The sequence below is a fragment of the Pinus tabuliformis genome, chromosome 2_1 (assembly GCF_031772625.1).
Source record: "Pinus tabuliformis cultivar Carrire ecotype Pingquan chromosome 2_1, CPIR1, whole genome shotgun sequence".
In the NCBI taxonomy this organism is placed as follows: domain Eukaryota; kingdom Viridiplantae; phylum Streptophyta; class Pinopsida; order Pinales; family Pinaceae; genus Pinus; species Pinus tabuliformis.
The window spans coordinates 273,537,587-273,547,297 of NC_142299.1; the positions used below are offsets into that span (position 1 = coordinate 273,537,587).

The 9,711-nt window shown below is 39.4% G+C and overlaps 1 pseudogene; it reads right to left on the reverse strand.

Annotated features, from left to right (window-relative positions):
- Nucleotides 1-8,072: 8,072 nt before the first annotated feature.
- Nucleotides 8,073-8,738, reverse strand: LOC149199824 (pleiotropic drug resistance protein 1 pseudogene; annotated as a pseudogene).
- Nucleotides 8,739-9,711: the final 973 nt, after the last annotated feature.

A 9,711-nucleotide genomic window follows, 5' to 3' on the forward strand; every position in this document is an offset into this window, starting at 1 on the left:
ACACATACAGGATATTAGAAAATGATTTTTGAATTTCAAAAGGAATTTTATAGTCATGAATACAGAGAGATGTTGTTGAATACTTGGAAAGGTCATAGGAATGTCATTTGTTGAAGGTAGAGGACTAGCATCCAACAAGATTGTCGAACCCCTTACTTGTACCATAATGGAAATGGGAGGTAATATCACTAGAGTTTTTAAGTAGACTACCTAAAACAAGGAGGAATCATGACTCTATGATTACAGTTGTATATAATTTAAGTAAAGCTACCCATTTTATTCCTATATATCCTACCTATGAATCGTCACAAAGGAAAAGGTCTTCATGAAATAGATATTTCGACTCCATGGTGTACCCAAGATATTGATATGAGATAGAAACACAAATTTCACCTCAAATTTTTGAAAATCCTTATTTACTAGAATAGGCATGCAACTAAAATTCATCACTGTGTACCATCCCCAAATTGATAGATAAATGGAAAGGGTCAATCAAGTTCTTAAGGACATGTTATGCATGTATGTCATGAACTAATGCACCACGTGAGGATTATTGGCATTTGGTAGTGTTTACCTATAACAATGGTTATTAGACATCCTCGAAATGATCCCCTTTAAAGCTTAATATGGATGAAAATTTCACATCCTTTTAAATTAGTGTTGACCTCAAGACAAACTTATTCTAGGACTAGACTAATCGCAGGAAATGGAAGAAATCGTAAAAATAATCAGACATAATTTAAAAGCAGATCAGGATAGACAGAAGAGTTATGCTAATTTAGAAAGGACACATAATGACTTCCAAGTGGGTGAACATGTCTATGTTAAAGTAAATCCCAAGAAGAGTTCAGTGAATCTAAGGAGTTGCTCTAAACTGGCTCCATGATTTTGTGGACCATTTGAGATACTGACCATGGTAGAGTTGGTGGCCTACCAACTCATTTTAAGATTCATAGTGTGTTTCATATGTCTCTCTTAAAGAAATACATATGTTACCTGAATCATATAATTGATTAGCATGATGTATAGGTCGAACTGGAAGGAGAATTCCATTTGAATCCACTACAAATTTTTGACTAGAGGGATATTATGATTTGAAACGAAGCTAATGTTAGCGTCGCTCTCTTAATAATCAATTAACAAATCCAAATATTAAATCAAATTAATAAAATCATGAGAACTCCTCAAACTAAGGAGTCTAGTTTTGGACGAGAGATTCTTTCCAACTAGCTCTCGTAAGTTAGTGTGTAAGTTGAGAAAATGTCTCAATGAAGTGAGTCTAAAATAGACGCACTATATTAAGACCACTTTCTCATGTATTTAAATGTATTATTAAATTATTTGAATAAGAAAAAGAAAATTACATGAGCATGAGAGGCCACATCAGTTTAATTTGTGTTTGTGTTAATTTGCTGTGCATATGGTTTTATGGTTGTATGTTTTTTCCGTCATGCGGTATCAGAGCACTTGGGCGTGCCTATGTGTTGTGTGGAGGTGAATTAAATAGCCTAATGTGGATCTGCGAAATGGAAGCGTGGGGTGTATTTCCAGTCCGAGACTTCATCTGTCAAGACTTCATCTGCCCCTGTCATGTTGTTTTTTGAATGCCCATGTTTCATTTCCATTTGGATGCCATTTCGTAGAGCGATGTTGTATGAATGAGTGTGGAAAGACAACTGGAAGTTGTTTGATGTATTAATGTTCAGAGATTGGGAATTGTTATTCAAGTGAGGACGTTTGCAACCGATGTTGTTAAAATTCGCTTGGCAGACCGTGTGAGACAATCAACATGTGTTGAGGAAGTGTAGGAGGCATATGGCGCCATCCATTGTCATCAGATATCTTTTTCCTATGATCTACATGAGATGAGGGCAGTGTGAGCCAAGCAAGAGTCGTGTGGGGTGTTGGAAATTTCTGGTAATTTCAAACACAAATTAACTGAAGACAGAGCAATGCTCTGTTTTGCTGCCACAGGATCTTTTGCACAGGGAAGCTGTTTTTGACTCAGAGAAACAGAGTTTTTCTACACCCAAAAAAAAACTTTACATACATCAATATGACTGCCTGTTACAAGAAAAGAGGTCTTCCTCTTAACAGAGGGATTACTGAACTGCTGTTACACAAAGGTCTTCCTCACATAGAGGGATTCACCAACACTGCTTCAGATGCAGTTTCACAAACAATCAAAAGAGTCTTCCTCTTAACAGAGGGATTCACCTGAGACTGTGCTGAAGAGCACCTTCCTCTTGATAGAGGGATTCACCTGAGACTGTGCTGAAGAGCACCTTCCTCTTGACAAAGGGGTTCACCTGAGACTGTGCTGAAGAGCACCTTCCTCTTGATAGAGGGATTCACCATGACACTATGCTGAAAAGCACCTTCCTCTTTAACAGAGCGATTCACCAAGTCACTGTGCTGAAAAGCACCTTCCTCTTCAACAGAGGGATTCACCAAAAATACATTTCAACCAACAAGAATTTACTCTGTCTCCTCCTGAGATTTTACACTGTTGTGTGTAAAAATCTCATTTACATTTACTGCTATAAAAACAGAGTTTTACATATGCTGCTGTAATAAAAATATTTACTTACATTTACTGCTGTAAAGAACTTTTACATATACTCCTGTAAAAAGAACTTTTACATTACATTCACTGTGAGGTGAAAAACCATTTCTTTACTCACACCATTTACACTGCTGTGTAATACAATTCTTCATCCGCTCGCAGCTTGCTTCCCTTCATTTGAGCAACCAGCCACAATACATTTCAACCTCTCTCCTTTATGTTTCGCACTGCTGTGCGTTATACTCTCCTTGCATCACTCAATCTTCATCTTCGTTCCCTTTTTCATTCACACCTTGCACTGCTGTGCAAAAACTAAAATTTCTTTTATGAAAGTCAACCCAAATCTATGCACTGTTGTGTGTCTCCCTTCATTTTTTTTACTGCCGCAAGGCTTTTCGTTTTCCTTCATCCCATGTGCAATGAACATCAAAAAACATTACTTCCGCGAGCCCCCTCTTTCATTCCATTACACACACACCTCATATGCGAATGAGCACAACCAAAACATATATCAAAAGCATTAAAAAAATAGGGTGTTGACTTGTGCATACCATTCTTTAATTGGCCATGCTTCCGTGCAAACAAGACTTAAAAACATTTACCAACTTTTACCTACAATTTACGGAACATCATAAATCTCATTCATTCCTTCACGTGGGCGGTCAGGCAATAAGGTTCAGGCAGGTTGAAGTGGATCCATGTGCGTTGACCAAATCGGACACATTTCGCACACCAAACTCACACAAGCCAAACGATGTTTACCGCCCGGGGAATGGGCAGTTTTGGGTTCGTACTGTGGACGCGTGGCTAGAGCTGATTGTGTCGGAGGCCCTATGATAGAAACCACTCTTTGGCATAAGCGGTGCGGGGGAGTCTGGTTGTTTTGCGGATGCGGTTTGCTGCGGGCACTGTTCAACTGTCGGCGTCCACCAATACTGCACGCAGTTGGAATTAATATTCCAACACTCCCCTTTAATTTCAACTGCTGGGCGTTCAGACATACCCAAACACTTCATAATAATTCATAACTTTTCTGCCTATTCGTATCAGCTTTCCTTTCATCACTTTCACTGCTGTAAAATAAAATTTTCTTACATACAACCTGACTAGATTCGCAATGCATTTCAATCTCCCAACAAAACAAAATTTACATAACTCTTTTTCACTGCTGTGTGAAAAAATAAAATTTACTTTTACTGCTGTAAAAGTCTTCTGGTTTCATTTACTCTGCTCAGGTTGCTGCATATTACATTTCAGAGGGATTAACAACAAAAAAAAAAATTCATTTGCGCTCTGCTGCGCTGCAATACATCCTCCACAACAACAAAAACATTTCCACTTCTGCATACTGCTGCATGCCTGTTAATATAGTTCAGCAATAATGATAAAAAAAATTACAGGCTCCCCTTAACTGTATGCATCATCTTCTTTCAGCAAAGTTTTCTCAAAAGAAACTTAGATCAGCTGGAGAGCTCAAGGGACTTTCGCACTGTATTTCCTTCCTTCTCCATACTTGTGTAACTTTCTTCTTTTGCATGGGTCTAGCTTGCGTAGGAGCCCATGTTAAGTTACAATCACGTGCCATATGCCCAATGTTATGACACTTGAAGCATTCAACATTGTTCATGAATAAGAATTCATGATTTATTCTTGCAAAATTGTTTCTTGGAGATTGTCGGACACTACAACATCTATCTCTATGAAATGCTCTACAGTCTTTTTCCATATGACCAAAGTTTGAGCAAGAATAAAAATAACCAAAAAATGAACTTTGGTACCTGGGAGATGGAGGTTTCCTTGATGTACTTCTGAAGCCTTGCTGCCTTGAGATCCTTTGATGATAACCATTGCATCTTGCCTCTTTGACATCAGCTACATTTCTTCTTGGAGCTGGTTTTCTACTTGGAGTAGGATTTCTTCTATTGTAGCCTTGATCTTTCTCCTTGCCTTTGTTGGAACTAGGAGCATCACAATTTCTTTCTGGCTTCTTCACATCTCCTTTGCTTAAAGCATTTTCATTCTTGTTTGAGGGTTCACCTACATACCCGAGTCTTGATTTATCAGATGGAGATCTGTGATAGCTGAGCATGTCATCCAAGGCTTGAGAGCTCTTCATGATTTTGTTCATCCCTTCAACCTTTTTCCTGAGGAGGACAATCTCTTCTTCCAATTTTTCACACTCATTATTCTTCTTTGCAAGTTGTTCCTCAGTTTCTTCTTTGCTACGAGTAGCTTCAGCTACTACTATTTTAAGGGAGATAATATCTGACTTCATTTTGGAGATTTCTGCTTGACTGCTCTCCATTTTCTTTTCAGCTCCTTGTGCCTGCTTCCTAGCTTCTTGTAATTCAGACTTAAGGGAGGAGACCTCTACCTTGTACTGTCCAATCTCTTCTACAAGCTTATTCACTCTCATGTGCCTTTGTTCAAGTTGATTTGATAACATATCTTCCTGCTTCTTTGCTTTATTCAATTGATTTGTCATTGATATGACTTCTTCATGATGCTTCCTTTTGCTTTGATCAAGTTCCTTCTTAATCTTGGCGAGCTCTTCATCCCTTTCTTGTACTTGAAGCTTGATGAGGTCAAACTTCTCATTTTCAGCTTCTATGATGGGTTCAGAATTTCCTTCTTGACTGATGGTCATGGTCAGTGCTCCCTTTGCATGAAGGTCATGAAGTCTGTCCCATATATCTTTTGCTAATGAATATTTTCCTAAATTCTTCTTTACAGAATCAGGCAGTCCATCCAAGATAGCCTTTGCTGCCTTTGCATTGTGCTCCTTCGATTCTCTATCCATCTTGCTATCATCAATCACTGATTCCCAAATTTCAATCCCTTGAGACTGTAAGACAGTCCTCATTTTTATTTCCCACATATCAAAATTTCCATTAAACCTGAAGCCTCAAATAGAATGCTTTCAAACATATTGTCTTCTATTTTAGTAGTAGAGGGAGACACATCCTTAGAAGGATTGGAGACTTTCTTCTTTGACCTTGCCATTCTTAACTATGCTTCAAATATTGGACTGTGTATCTAAAATAACTGACTGTTTCCGACAACAACACAAAAAAACTTTGAGGAATACCTGGGTTCTTTTGCCTGAGACTTCACTCTGCTGGAGAAGATTTACTGCTGCAACACGAAACTCCTCCCTTCAGCTTCTTTAACACCTTTAAAGAGCCTCGATCTTCTCTGATACCATGTTGGAAATTTCTGGTAATTTCAAACACAAATTAACTGAAGACAGAGCAATGCTCTGTTTTGCTGCCACAGGATCTTTTGCACAGGGAATCTGTTTTTGAATCAGAGAAACAGAGTTTTTCTACACGCCAAAAAAAACTTTACATACATCAATATGACTGCATGTTAAAGAAAAAGAGGTCTTCCTCTTAACAGAGGGATTACTGAACTGTTGTTACACAAAGGTCTTCCTCACATGGAGGGATTCACCAACACTGCTTCAGATGCAGTTTCACAAACAATCAAAAGAGTCTTCCTCTTAATAGAGGGATTCACTTGAGACTGTGCTGAAGAGCACCTTCCTCTTGACAGAGGGATTCACCTGAGACTGTGCTGAAGAGCACCTTCCTCTTGACAGAGGGATTCACCTGAGACTGTGCTAAAGAGCACCTTCCTCTTGACAGAGGGATTCACCATGACACTGTGCTGAAAAGCACCTTCCTCTTTAATAGAGGGATTCACCAAGTGACTGTGCTGAAAAGCACCTTCCTCTTCAACAGAGGGATTCACCAAAAATACATTTCAACCAACAAGAATTTACTCTATCTCCTCCTGAGATTTTACACTGTTGTGTGTAAAAATCTCATTTACATTTACTGCTATAAAAACAGAGTTTTACATATGCTGCTGTAATAAAAATATTTACTTACATTTACTGCTGTAAAGAGCTTTTACATATACTCCTGTAAAAAGAGCTTTTACATTACATTCACTGTGAGGTGAAAAACCATTTCTTTACTCACACCATTTACACTGTTGTGTAATACAATTCTTCATCTACTCGCAGCTTGGTTCCCTTCATTTGAGCAACCAGCCACAATACATTTCAACCTCTCGCCTTTATGTTTCGCACTGCTGTGCGTTATACTCTCCTTGCATCACTCAATCTTCATCTTCGTTCCCTTTTTCATTCACACCTTGCACTGCTGTGCAAAAACTAAAATTTCTTTTATGAAAGTCAACCCAAATCTATGCACTGTTGTGCGTCTCCCTTCATTTTGTTTTACTGCCGAAAGGCTTTTCGTTTTCCTTCATCCCATGTGCAATGAACATAAAAAAACATTACTTCCGCAAGCCCCCTCTTTCATTCCATTACACACAGACCTCATATGCGAATGAGCACAACCAAAACATATATCAAAAGCATTAAAAAAATAGGGCATTGACTTGCCCATACCATTCTTTAATTGGCCATGCTTCCGTGCAAACAAGACTTAAAAACATTTACCAACTTTTACCTACAATTTACGGAACATCATAAATCTCATTCATTCCTTAATAAGGTTCAGGCAGGTTGAAGCAGATCCATGTGTGTTGACCAAATCGGACGCATTTCGCACACCAAACTCACACAAGCCAAACGATGTTTACCGCCCGGGGAATGGGCAGTTTTGGGTTCGTACTGTGGACGTGTGGCTGGAGCTGATTGTGTCGGAGGCCCTCTGACAGAAACCACTCTTCGGCATAAGCGGTGCGGGGGAGTCTGGCTGTTTTGCGGACGCGGTTTGCTGCCGGCACTGTTCAACTGTCGGCGTCCACCAATACTGCATGCAGTTGGAATTAATATTCCAACATGGGGTATGGGCGTTGGTTTCTGTAATGAACCCAAGTGGAAAATTTGTGTTTGATTTTATTGGTTGACTACAATTTTTGTGAAATGTTGTCCTTCCGGTGGTATGCTTCGTATTTTGTCTGTTTAGTGAAATCAAGAAGCACGCATCTGAATGGTGTAAATCAGGCCCAGGAAGGAGCGAGACCTTCAGTAGATAAAATGCGCCCAGCAGAAGGTAGTACGAAATCTGAAATCAGAGCAGTTATGTTTGCATCAAGAAGCTGTGCAGGGGAATCCCCATCTCTTTGTAATTGAATTTGTTGCAACTGCAGTTGTTGGTGCTGTTGTTCCCTTGCTTTCATTTGTTGCGTCTCTATGTATGAAGTTGCGACTTCCGAATGTTTTTCATTTGTCCTCGCAATAAATATATCCCAAAAAACAGACCACCATTCGAATAGAAATCCTGTCGGAGCTACAGGCAGGTCCAACAAGCATCTCACCTATAGTGACACGTTTCTTTTGACCCCCGAAAATCCCTCTGCGCATCTCATCTCCCACTATCGTATCCGCACAAATGTCCAGCCCCAATATCTTACGCATGTAATCCGTAACCAGGCTCATTTCTTGCCCCTTGAGAGCGACCGCCTTCATATAAACATCAATATAGCGATCAGGCTTGATGCTAGCCTTTTTTTTCTCTCCTCGATAGCTCTACCAACAAATATGCAAATCATGCTGGCTAATGTAAGCCGATGTTCTCTGGGGCATGAAATCATCCAGTCTGCGTCCATTGTATGTCATAGAGCCGGATATTTTTAATTCTGAATCGAGCTTGCCAGCCAAAGCCAACAGTAAAGTTATTTTCCCAGACCCTAGCGATCCCAAAAGCAAAGTCATTCTGCATGGTTTTATGATCCCGCTAACATCATGGAGGATCGAAAGGGGTTTCTTCCTATTAGGACAAATACTCAGCCAGCTTAAAAAAGCGTCCATCATATTTAAAGTAAAGTTGGGAATGGTAGGTAGTCCTCTGCTACCAACATATACATCTGCAACCGCGTTCAAGTGTTCATAGTAGACCTCGATTTTGGGTATTTCAATTGAGACTTTGTTGATTTTATTGCGGAGCTTGAGCAGAAAGAGTTCGTTATTTTCATCGGCAATTTTGAGCAATCTGTCAATCAAGAGGCGATGGTCTTGAAAGCTGATCTTGGTGACATCGACTTCCTCATGCTCACCTGCAACTCTGTGGAGAGCCGCGGCGTTAGTTTTATGAGATTTCTGCAGGACACGCAGCCAAACTGCGCACCCCTCAACAGCCCAACTATAGGGAGCTCGCACTTTGCAGCAACCAACTGTAGGGTCTCGATAGCCCATGCATGAGAGAGCAGCTGTCTTCTCCAGTGGGGAAATTGTTTTGCTAAGGAGTAATTCATTTGTTCACTATTTTCTTTCTGTTTCTGGTCCTAAATCTGCATGGAGAAGAACACTGAATTGCTTGTTGCCAATAGTTTGTGCAGTCGCTGAAGAGAGGGAGAAGATGCCCAGTGGAGATGATCCAATGGACTGCGCTATGGTTTTCTTCCATTTTTTGTGCTCTATGAACATTAGAACTAATTTGCAAAAGTTTCTAGGTTTTGCTCCACCCACGGGTGTTGCAGGCGCAGGATTGTTCCCTGTTCCTGATACCAAATCGAGTTAAAAAAATGAATGAAGAGTTTCAAATGATTCAGAAAGGTATTTATTGTAACCCGAATGACAGTAAAACGATAAGGTAAATTTATTTTTATATTTGGAGTTATAAGGGTGAAAGGGTAAATTGTTGGAAGAGACAAGGTTTGCTACCATTTTGTATGAGAAGAAAATAGTAATTTTTTTATGGAGTGATAAGTTTCTTTTGGAGTGAGAAGTAAAAAGTGATTTTTGTAATTTTTGAGAGATGAGAGAATATTTAAAAAAAAAACACTTATTGTTGTAACCCAAAGTAATGCTTTATTTTGAGAGATTTATTCCATGAACATCTATATTTTGAAGACAAGTTGCTTCAAAGGGTTGAGAGCTTGGCATTATCATTGTTTTAGAGTCAGTTTTTGAAGATAATTTGATGTCAAGGAGTTCTCAGTCTGTGCTTGAGACGCCTCACTGAAGCCATTGTCATGATGATGTATCTTGAAGGTTAATAAAAACATATCTTTTTGTGGTGATCGTGTCCTAAATCCGCCCGAAATTGAATAAGGGTATCATGGGTACACTCTGTGTCGTGAATGTGTTTGCATGGTTTGTGTCGCATTCATTAAATGATTTCTTTATCATTTGTTTACACAAACAAAATGGGCATACGAAATGCTTA